Genomic DNA, 12312 nt, shown 5'->3' with positions numbered 1-12312 from the left:
TATCATTATTAAGTTTATGTAGTCTATGAGTTTTCGATTGTATTAAGTTTATGTGGTTTATTAATTGTTTTTTTTTTTTAAGTTTATGTGGTTTATCATGATTTTCATGTATTGATTTAGTGATTTTTCAAAATTTATTGGAATTTAAATATTTTTAGGTTAAAATGTTCATATAATTAATTTAGGATAGTCTACATAATTTTTTTTTTAAAAAGTTAATATAAAAAAAAATTAGCCTTAATTCATTTTTTGATAATCTGTGGCTAAAATTTTAGGCCAAAAGGGTTGGAGTAGAAAAACTGTTTTTGGGCTAAAACCTAAATTTTCTGGGCTAAATATTTTTAGGTTTTAGGTTAGGATTGGAGATGGTCTTTATATCGTTTGTTCGAAAGAAAAAACAAACAATCATTTGACAACTAATTGAATCATATTATTATACGCGTGCAAACAACTTTTTTTATAACTAGCACTACGCGCCTATTAAGATGTTTTGAACATATTTAAAAATAGAGAAAATAATATTTAATAAACAACTTGTTGAATTACATTATTGCTAGCCCATTGCGAGGCTAAGCTCACCACCTCCACCTTAGTATAGATAATATCATTTGTTTAAAAAAAAAACAAGCATTTGACAACTAATTGAATCACATTATTATGCACGTACGAAAAACATTTTTTATAACCGGCATTACACGCTTCTTAAGATGTTTTGGACGTGTTTAAAAAAAAAGAAAATAATATTTAATAAACAATTGATTGAATCACATTATTGCTGTCACATCCCGGCCCGGGGTGGATCACTTCCCGGGCCCGCTCCACCACCGTAGCACGATATTATCCGCTTTGGGTCCCGATCACGCCCTCACGGTTTTGTTTTTGGGAACTCACGAGCAACTTCCCAGTGGGTCACCCATCCTGGGAGTGCTCTGGCCTCCTTCTCGCTTAACTTCGGAGTTCCTACGGAACCCGAAGCCAGTGAGCTCCCAAAAGGCCTCGTGCTAGGTAGGGATGGGAAAACACATTTAAGGATCACTCCCCTGGGCGATGTGGGATGTTACAATCCACCACCCTTAGGGGCCCGACGTCCTCGTCGGCACATTTCCGGCCAGGGATTGGCTCTGATACCAACTGACACACCCCGTCCCGAAGGAGGGCATGCTGGCCGTCACGTGAGAGTGACGTAACCATTTGCACAGTACGGAAGCTTTAATTATACAATTTATAAGTTGATACACCCGAAGGTGAGTCCTAATTTTGTCCAATCTGTCAGAACCCCGCTGTATTCCTCGTAGTCACCACACCTTTGTGATTCCTGAACCTGGAGGGGCGCAAAACCAAAATTGAGTGGGTCAGTAAAACAATTCTTTTCCAAATCCAAACATTTCTCAAAACGTTGTAACCCCTCTCCGTAAAACCTGTATACTTTCCCAGAAATATAAAATATAAATATACATATATATATTCTCAATACTTCAATTCATTAACTCAACATTTTCTCATATTAATTATGCCATGCCACATCATCTCAACATTTCTCATATTAATTATGCCATGCCACATCATCTCAACAGTAATAAGGTATGAATGCATCAACATAAATCATATCAGGTGCAATAAAGTAATCAACCGGAGGCCCTCTAATAGCCCTGTACGGTTGAACCTAGAGCTCAAAATCTATCACTCTCACTCTGCCGGAGTCACCTCTGTGACCTGTACGGCCTTCTGCACATAAGTTACGCTCTAGTGCTTCTCATAAATCATCTGTGCACATAATCTAAGGTCACCCACCAGTCGGAATCTCACTAACACTCTCGCGACTGGCCTGTCGTACCCACTCCGCGTGGACTGTACGACTAGCATCTACTTGGATCCAAGACGAGCGTGCGATGCGGTGAATACTATAAGCACTATACTATGGTGCAGGATTTGAGCTCAATATACATCAACATCATCATAACAGTAATTAAATACTCACCTGATACTCACCTGTGCGTCCGCCGCACCATTCATTCATATGCATCATATAACAATTCATATCATTTGATTCATATCATTTCATGCATGGCAATTCAATTTACATTTCCATATATATTTCATATACTTCTATGCATGGTATTTCACTTTCCGTTTTTCCACATAACTCATATGTATTTCATTTTAAACATATTTTCATTTCAATTCAATTTCTGGGAAACGTCAAGTATATATATATACGGAAAACAAAACTGCCCACTCACAGATTACATCGACGTCTCGTAAGTCCCTGAGCATCCCTTGGCCATGCCCGACGTCCGTATAATCCTCGCCTATACGAGAAGTAACCAAATTAACGTTATTTAACGCATAATCCCACTCTTAGCTAATAACTCCTCATATATTGCTCAAATTGGGTATATGAATATACCACTGTGACCTACACAACCTCAGGATCATCCCCATATTTTTAAAATAATTTTTGGAGCTCTCACGCGCCCCCACGCGCCTGACGTGGCACGGGCCTACGCGCCCCCCACGCGCGGCCACGTGACATGCACACTGACGGCTACAGTGAACGACGATAGGAATATTCCCGGAATATTCCGTTAAAAACTAACGGTTTCCGTTAAAACTGACTAACGGCGTCAGAATATTCCGTCAAACTTGACGGAATATTCCGTCACCTTCAACCTTCAGCTCCGGCGACCGTCGCCGGCGCCGGAAACTGGGTAATTTTTCAAAACCACTATTCTCCTTCGTTTTTCGTCCATTTTTCATGTAATTTATACCAAATTGAAGCATTTAACATGTACAATCACGATGGAAGGGTTTTAAACACTAAAAACCACGGGATCATACCTTCCAAAAATTCCAAAAATCGGCCAAACGTCGAACTCAACGATCCCGACGTCCAAAACTTCCAAACGTTACACTTCGAGCATCCTTGGAACTTCCTTAAGCTCACTGTGAGCTTAGTTTGGCCTAAAACACAACCAATTCAAAGCTCATGAACAGTACACTTTCACGGGAAGTTTAGAATCTAGGTTTTCCGAAGTAAAACTTACCTGAAATTGGTGTCTACGTGATCGTGGAGGTTCCAGGAGTTCGATGGTGGTCTTAAATGGAACGTTGGTACAAGATTGTGGTGGTTCTTGGTGGTTGCCGTGAGTTCGAGAGTAAGAGAGAGAGTGAGAGAGAGTTTTCTGAGAAGAATAAGAGAGAAGGAAAGGTTACGGGTTTTAGGGAATGTTTTGAGGGTAGGAGGCCCTACCTAAGTCCAAACACAATTTAACACATACAAATATAAATCTAACCCCAGTTTAGGATCTTAGAGTAAAACAAATGTCATACATTTACACACCTTAATCCCGTTTAGGGATATTTTAGTACTTTCACGTCCTCGGAATTTATAATTCCAGCCACCAACCAACCCAACAAAACTCATAAAATAGCCTCGGATACATATCTCTCATCCGTTCTTCCGTCTCCCAAGTAGCTTCTTCCACTGAATGGTTCCTCCACAATACTTTTACCACTTACTCTGTCTTAATTCTCAGGACCTTCTTTTTCCAATCCAAAGTCGTCATTAGCTCCTCACTAATTAGATCCAGTTTAATTCTCAATAGTTACACCAGAATCCCATGTGACGAATCTGCCACCTAGTGACAACGCATCGAAATATAATACCTTATGCACCTTAGCCAATTTTGAAGGCATCACAAACTTGTATGCAACTTTATTGATTCCTTTAGTGATCAAAAATGGTCTGATGTGTCTCCTTTCCAATTCTCGCCATTTTTGTTCGTGGTGAATTTTCCAAAATATCGACTCATGAAACACATCATGCACTTACAACAACTCTGGAAGCCATTCAATTCTATAATCAACTTCACCAACCTTTCGATGATCACGCCAAGTCCGATTCATTTAGGATTTAACTTGCCTTCCTTTCCAACCCGAATTAAACTTTTCTATGGTGAACACTTCGAAAATATAAAACCATTTACCTTATATACTCGATTAGTGGCATATCCATCTGTTGATCTCTTTTGCCATTCCTGGTTACTTCAGGTTAACTTAATCACATGAATACTTTGAGGAGACTCATCCATAGTCTCAGGGTCTACTAAAACTCTTTTGTGATCGAATCTTTCTCTACCCAGAAGCATTCCATCCACAATTCAGCAAAAATCAACACATATAACACGTTTCATGGACATTATGGCGTTACTTTGAAAACTGGCGAAACCAACATACTTAAGAAACTCAGCAGTTCCGTAATCCAATTCTCTTTCCATAAAACAAATAAGTACCGTTGCACTGTCTGGGAAAGGTTGTTACTCAACACTGGAGTAAATGTACTAACTTGTTACGTTAACCAACTATTACTTTAAATTCGACCGTAACCATCTTGTATACAGGGAAACTTGTATACATAGTCCAAAGTAATATCTTTCCATTTCCGTTTCGAAACAGAAAATAGTTATCTCAATCCAAAGGTTTATTTCTTTCTGCCACAATCTGCTGACCAATAAAACTGTCGAATGGTATGATAAATCTTATTACTTTTGGAATATTGCAGAAGTTGAACAGTGAACTTCGTCCAATATTTGCTTGCTTTAAATCCTTAGCATTAGGCACATACTTTTTGTTTTCTTGTATCCACATACCATTTGATTCACGAATCATGTACTCATTCTTTTTCCTTTCTTTCCTTGCCTCATATCAAAATCCTTCTGAGTAAACAAATATTGGAGACTCTTTTGATTTGTAAAATCTTGCATTCTCACTAAAATATAATGTCTCCATAACTTCACAGCAAGGATGGTAATCGTGACTTCCAAATCACCAGTAGGGTAATTCATCTCATGAGATTCCATTTGTCGTGAAACGTATGCAATCACCCTAACATTTGCATCAACATGCATCCAATACCATTCAAGAAACATCACTAAAAATTTATGATTACCACTATTCTCTGGGATTACTAAAATACGTGCATGAGTGAGGAAATACTTCAGTTGTTGAATCCTTTGCTCACAATTTCCTTCCCACTCATACATAACCTCCTTTCTCAACAGTCTCGTCAATGACAAAGCAATGACTGAAAAATCTTTCACAACCATCCAAGATAGCCTGGTAAGTTAAGAAATTCCAAATCTCAATTACGACTCGTGGTTGTTCCAAATTCTCAATTTCTGCTATCTTTTAAGGATTCACTTGAATACCTTAAGAATATATAACATATCCCAGAAATGCTACTTGATTCATCTAACATTCGCATTTGCTAAACTTAGCATACAATCGACATTCTTCCAATCTTTGTTCCACCGACTTAATACGTTTACATGCTCTGCTCTGGCTCAGAATATGCCAGGATATCTTCAATGAAAATGATATCTATTTATCAAGGCATTATTGGAATACTTCATCCATCAACTCATAAAACAGCATGAGTATCCATATAGCATCACCAAACTTCATAAAGACTATAACAAGTCCAGAAAAACCATCTTATGATCAACGTTACTCATAATCTTCAATTGATAATAGACAGACTTCAAGTCAATCTTTGAAAATATACAAGCACCTTTGAACTGATCAAATGAGCGTCAATACACCACAATGGATAACGGTTCTCATTCGTTACCCGATTCCATTATCTATAATCAATGGATAGCCTTAAAAATCCATTTTCTTCCTCATCAACGAACTGGGGCTCCCCCAAAGCGTTGTACTAGGTTGAATAAAACTTTTATCAACCAATTCTTTCAACTGAATTTCCAATTCCCTTAACTCATCATGAACCAATCTTTAACATAAATTTATACCTGGCAACAAATCAATAGTGAACCTCATATCTCTACCTGAAGGCAATCCAGGTATACTTTCAGGGAAGACATCAAGAAAAGTCTAACCCCTTTTTCATTTTTTTTTTATTTTTTATTTTTTTATTTTTTTTCACACTTCTCCGAGCAACATCCTTTAGTACCACATGAACTAAATATTCTTGGGCAGCCTTTCAAAACAATCTCTTTGCTTTCACAGCATAAATAATGGCTGAACTCACTTCACTTTGCATGCCCACTCATTAAGGTAATCTCTGATCATCCAGATCGATGGAAAGTAACTGGTTTCCCGTAACATTCCATCTAGTCACAACTATAAACAATCAATCTAATGGAATAAAATTAACTGACCCAATACATACTTTATTATTACTGAACATTCTAAATAAGTACAACACTAACATAAAATAACCTACCGGTTTGCTTGCTTAACGAATCCACGAATGAGTTATTAATATTACGGTCTGCAGCCCGCAATACTGATAAATCATCGTTGTCTCGATAAGTAGGCAACCACTCTCAAAGATATAACAATACTATTTTGCCACTCAATGCAAAATACATACACTCGTCTCAACTACATTTATTTACTACTCTCTAAGTAATAACATACATAATAAGAAATATATCAGCCGAAGTCAACTAGAATGACCAATACGGCTGATTCAACTCTTATCTCAATAATACGTCGGCCGGATCCACTCCGCGTGGTCGGTACGGCCGAGCCTATAACTCACCAATTTCTCATGCGTCAGTCGAATCCACCTCTCGTGGCCTGTATGGCTGAACATACTCATCAAATCTCTCTGTACCCACGGTCAATCCGACCAAACTACTAAATCCATAAACCTGCTGAATCGATACTACGATGTCATAGAAAACTGTTGGGTACAACTGATTTTAGGGACGATTCACAATTCTGTGTCCCCTCTGTTCACATAAACACATTCATTAATTTCACACTTCCCAAAGTGTTAATTTTGTACCTGCTGCACAAGGTACATTTCCTTTACTCGAGACACCTTGTCTCAAATATCTGGATGGAACGAGGCAAGTCTGAAAACTTTCTATAATATTCATTTATCGTCAACTTCCTTGATTCACATTTGCAAACTCTTGCTTACTACCATCGATAAATGCCGGAGGGATAAACTTTTCCTTAAACAAGTCCTTAAATAATTCTCAATCAGCTGTTTCCTCTGGTGACAACAATTAACAATCCTGTTTCCACCAGGATACAAATTCATACCCAAAACCAGGTAGTCGTCTCGACCCCTTGTCAGAAGGAAATTTCCTTTGACTTGCATAACCTGAAACATCTTTTCCAAATGGTTAAACCGTTACTTCGCTCCCTCAGGTTCATCATTTCATAAGGTGATTCAAATTCGACTCATAATCCGTCTTAAAATGTCCCTTTTTATAATAGACTGAATCACCATAATAATAGTTTTCCCTAAACCGCTATATTAGGGAGACTAAATTCCTCTAACTAAGTGGCTTGCTACGAGGCGGTGTAGTTCTGACAGAATTCACTAGAACTTCTCAAAATGTCCAAGATTGCAACCATGCTCTGATACCAACTGTGTATACCACGCCTTCCTCCGCAGAGATATTGTCCGCTTTGTGGTGGAACCCGGCGCACCGGTCCGACCCCACTCACGGGTTTGTTTTTGCAAGCCGCAGCTCCAAAACGCGTCTCTGAAGAGTACATGCGAGCGAATACATATAAGGCCCAAGGACAGCCCTCACGTTGTCGATGTGGGATACTACAATCCACCCCCCTTAGGGAGACCGACGTCCTCGTCGGCACACCGAACGGCCGTGAGTCTGGCTCTGATACCAACTGACACACCCCGTCCCGAAGGAGGGCATGCTGGCCGTCACGTGAGAGTGACGTAACCATTTGCACAGTACGGAAGCTTTAAGATACAATTGATAAGTTGATACACCCAAAGGTGAGTCCTAATTTTGTCCAATCTGTCAGAACACCGTCGAATTCCTCGTAGTCACCACACCTTTGTGATTCCTGAACCTGGAGGGGCGCAAAACCAAAATTGAGTGGGTCAGTAAAACAATTCTTTTCCAAATCCAAACATTTCTCAAAACGTTGTAACCCCTCTCCGTAAAACCTGTATACTTTCCCAGAAATATAAAATATAAATATACATATATATATTCTCAATACTTCAATTCATTAACTCAACATTTTCTCATATTAATTATGCCATGCCACATCATCTCAACATTTCTCATATTAATTATGCCATGCCACATCATCTCAACAGTAATAAGGTATGAATGCATCAACATAAATCATATCAGGTGCAATAAAGTAATCAACCGGAGGCCCTCTAATAGCCCTGTACGGTTGAACCTAGAGCTCAAAATCTATCACTCTCACTCTGCCGGAGTCACCTCTGTGACCTGTACGGCCTTCTGCACATAAGTTACGCTCTAGTGCTTCTCATAAATCATCTGTTGTAACATCCCACATCGCCCAGGGGAGTGATCCTTAAATGTGTATTCCCATCCCTACCTAGCACGAGGCCTTTTGGGAGCTCACTGGCTTCGGGTTCCGTAGGAACTCCGAAGTTAAGCGAGAAGGAGGCCAGAGCACTCCCAGGATGGGTGACCCACTGGGAAGTTGCTCGTGAGTTCCCAAAAACAAAACCGTGAGGGCGTGATCGGGACCCAAAGCGGACAATATCGTGCTACGGTGGTGGAGCGGGCCCGGGAAGTGATCCACCCCGGGCCGGGATGTGACAATTGGTATCAGAGCATGGTTGCAATCTTGGACATTTTGAGAAGTTCTAGTGAATTCTGTCAGAACTACACCGCCTCGTAGCAAACCACGTAGTTAGAGGAACTTAGTCTCCCTAATTTAGCGGTTTTGGGGGAAACTATTACTATGGTGATTCAGTCTATTGTCTAAAGGGACATTTTAAGACGGGTTATGAGTTGAATTTGAATCACCTTATGGAATGATCAACCTGAGGGAACGAAGTGACGGATTAACCAATTGGAAAAGATGTTTCGGAATATGCAAGTTAAAGGAAATTTCCTTCTGACAGGTGGGTCGAGACGACTACCTGGTTTTGGGTATGAAATTGTATCCTGGTGGAAACAGGAATGTTAATTGTTGTCACGAGAGGAATCAGCCGATTTAAAATTTTTTAAGGAAAAGTTTATCCCTCCGGCATTTATCGATGGTAGTAAGCAAGAGTTTGCAAATGTGAATCAAGGAAGTTGACGATAAAGTTAATGATTCGTCATATCAAGGATATAGAAAGATTCAGAGCTTCGAAAGAAGTGAAGCTAGAGTTAATTCTTCCAGCTGAGGTTTTAATGTCGCTGGTCAGAGTAAAAGTGATGGATATACTGGTAATCCCAGATATTTGAGGCAAGGTGTCTCGAGTAAAGGAAATGTACCTTGTGCAGCAGGTACAAAATTAACACTTTGGGAAATGTGAAATTAATGAATGTGTTTATGTGAACAGAGGGGACACAGAATTGTGAATCGTCCCTAGAATCAGTTGTACTCAATAATTTTCCATGATATCATAGTGTCGATTCAGCAGAGTTATGGACTTAGTAGTTTGGTCGGATTGACCGTGAGTACAGAGAGATTTGATGAGTTATATGTTCAGCTGTACAGACCATGAGAAGTGGATTCGATTGACACATGAGAAATTAGTGAGTTATAGGCTCGGCCGTACCGACCACGCGGAGTGGATCCGGCCGACGTATTATTAAGATAAGAGTTGAATCAGCCGTATTGGTCATTCTAGTTGACTTCGGCTGATATATTTCTTATTATGTATGTTATTACCTTGAGAGTAGTAAATAAATGTAGTTGAGATGAGTGTATGTATTTTGCATTGAGTGACAAAATAGTAATGTTATATCTTTGAGAGTGGTTGCCTACTTATCGAGACAACGATGATTTATCAGTATTGCGGGCTGCAGACCGTAATATTAATAACTCATTCGTGGATTCGTTAAGCAAGCAACCCGGTAGATTATTTTATGTTAGTAATGTACTTATTTGGAATGCTTAATAATAATAAAATATATATTGTATCAGTTAATTCTGTTCCATTAGATTGGTTGGTTATAATTGTGACAAGACGAAATGTTATGGGAAACCAGTACTTTCCATCGATCTGGATGAACAGAGATTACTTTTGTAAGTATGCAAAATGGATTGAGTCAGGCTGTTATGTATGCTGTGAGAGCAAAGAGATTGTTTTCGAAAGGCTGTCAAAAATACTTAGCTCATGTGGTGCTAAATGATGTTGTTTGGAGTAGTGTGAATAATGTCGAAAGAGTTAGACTTTTCTTGATGTCTTCCTTGAAAGTATACCTGGATTGCCTTCAGGCAGAGATATGAGGTTCATTATTGATTTGTTGCCAGGTATAAATTTATATTGGAGATTAGTTCAGGATGAGTTAAGGGAATTGGAAATTCAGTTGAAAGAATTGGTTGATAAAAGTTTCATTCAACCTAGTACAACACTTTTGAGGAGCCCCAGTTTGTTGGTGAGGAAGAAAATGGATCTTGAGACTGTTCATTGATTATAGACAATGGAGTTGGGTAACGATTGAGAACCGTTATCCATGGTGATGTACTGATGTTTATTTAACCAGCTCAGAAGTAATTGCGAAGATTCAAAGATTGAATTGAGGTCTGGTTATTACCAATTAAAGATTATGAGCGACGTTGTTCTTAAGATTGTTTTATGAACTATGGTGATGCTATATGGATACTCATGCTGTTTTATGAGTTATTGGATGAAGTATTCCAATAATGCCTTGATAAATAGATATCATTTTCATTGAAGATATTCTGGCATATTCTGAGCCAGAGCAGAGCATGTAAACGTATTAAGTCGGTGGAATAAAGATTGGAAGAATGTCGATTGTATGCTAAGTGTAGCAAATGCTAAAGTTAGATGAATCAGGTGGCATTCTAAGATTTGTTATATATTCTTAAGGTATTCAAGTGAATCCTTAAAAGATAGCAGAAATTGAGAATTTGGAACAACCACGAGTCGTAATTGAGATTTGGAATTTCTTAGCTTACCAGGCTATTTTGGATGGTTGTGAAAGAATTTTTAGTCATTGCTTTGTCATTGACGAGACTGTTGAGAAAAGAGGTCATGTATGAGTGGGAAGGAAATTGTGAGCAAAGGATTCAACAACTAAAGTATTTCCTCACTCATGCACGTATTTTAGTAATCCCAGAGAATAGTGGTAATCATAAATTTTTAGTGATGTTTCTTGAATGGTATTGGAGGCATGTTGATGCAAATGTTAGGGTGATTGTATATGTTTCACGACAAATGGAACCTCATGAGATGAATTACCCTACTGGTGATTTGGAAGTCACGATTATCATCCTTGCTGTGAAGTTATGGAGACATTATATGTTGATAAGAATGCAAGATTTTTTTTTACGAATCCAAAAAGTCTTCAATATCCATTACTTGGAAGGATTTTGATATGAGGCAACAAGGGTGGATTGAATTACTTAGTGATTATGATTGTACGATCAGGGCGATCGTGAATTGTTGTAACTGAAGCACTTGATAAGAAGACTGCAGTAAGAATTAATATCTGGTACGCTTGCCATGGTTATCTTCTTGTGGATTGGAAACCAACTAAAGTAAAGTTAAGAATGAGTACATGATTCGTGAATCAAATGGTATGTGGATACAAGAAAACAAAAAGTATGTGCCTAATGCTGAGGATTTGAAGCAAGCAAATATTGGACGAAGTTCACTGTTCAACTTCTGCAATATTCCAAAAGTAATAAGATTTATCATACCATTCGACAGTTTTATTTGGTCAGCAGATTGAGGCAGAAAGAGATAAACCTTTGGATTGAGATAACTATTTTCTGTTTCGCAATGGAATTGGAAAGATATTACTTTGGATTATGTGTACAAGTTTCCTTGTACATAGGATGGTTATGATCGAATTTGAAGTGATAGTTGATCAATGTACCAAGTTAGTACAATTACTCCAGTGCTGAGTAATAACTTTTTCCCAGACAGGGCAACGGTACTTAATGTATTTTGTGTTCGATGCGTTGTCACTAAGTGACAGAGTCGTCTCATGGAATTATGGTGCAACTATTGAGAATTAAATTGGATTCGACTTGATAAGGAACCAAGGACGACTTTGGATTGGAAAAAGAAGGTCCTGAGAATTAAGACAGAGTAAGTAGTAAAAGCTTTGTGAAGGAAATCATTCAGTCGAAAAGTATGTGGGAGAAAGAGAATCGGATGAGAAAGATTTACCCGAAGCTATTGTTGGAGTATGGTTGATTTAGTTGGTTGCTGGAATTTCGGGGACGAAATTCTATAAGGAGGGAAGATTGTGACAGCCCGTCCCGGAATTTTAATTCCGAGGACATGAAAATATGAAAATGCCCTTAAACGGGACTAAGGGGCGAAAATTTAACAATTTGGATTGAGTTGGA

This window comes from Malus domestica, chromosome 12 (genome assembly GCF_042453785.1).
Source record: "Malus domestica chromosome 12, GDT2T_hap1".
Classification (NCBI taxonomy): Eukaryota; Viridiplantae; Streptophyta; class Magnoliopsida; order Rosales; family Rosaceae; genus Malus; species Malus domestica.
This window is presented reverse-complemented; position numbering follows the sequence as displayed.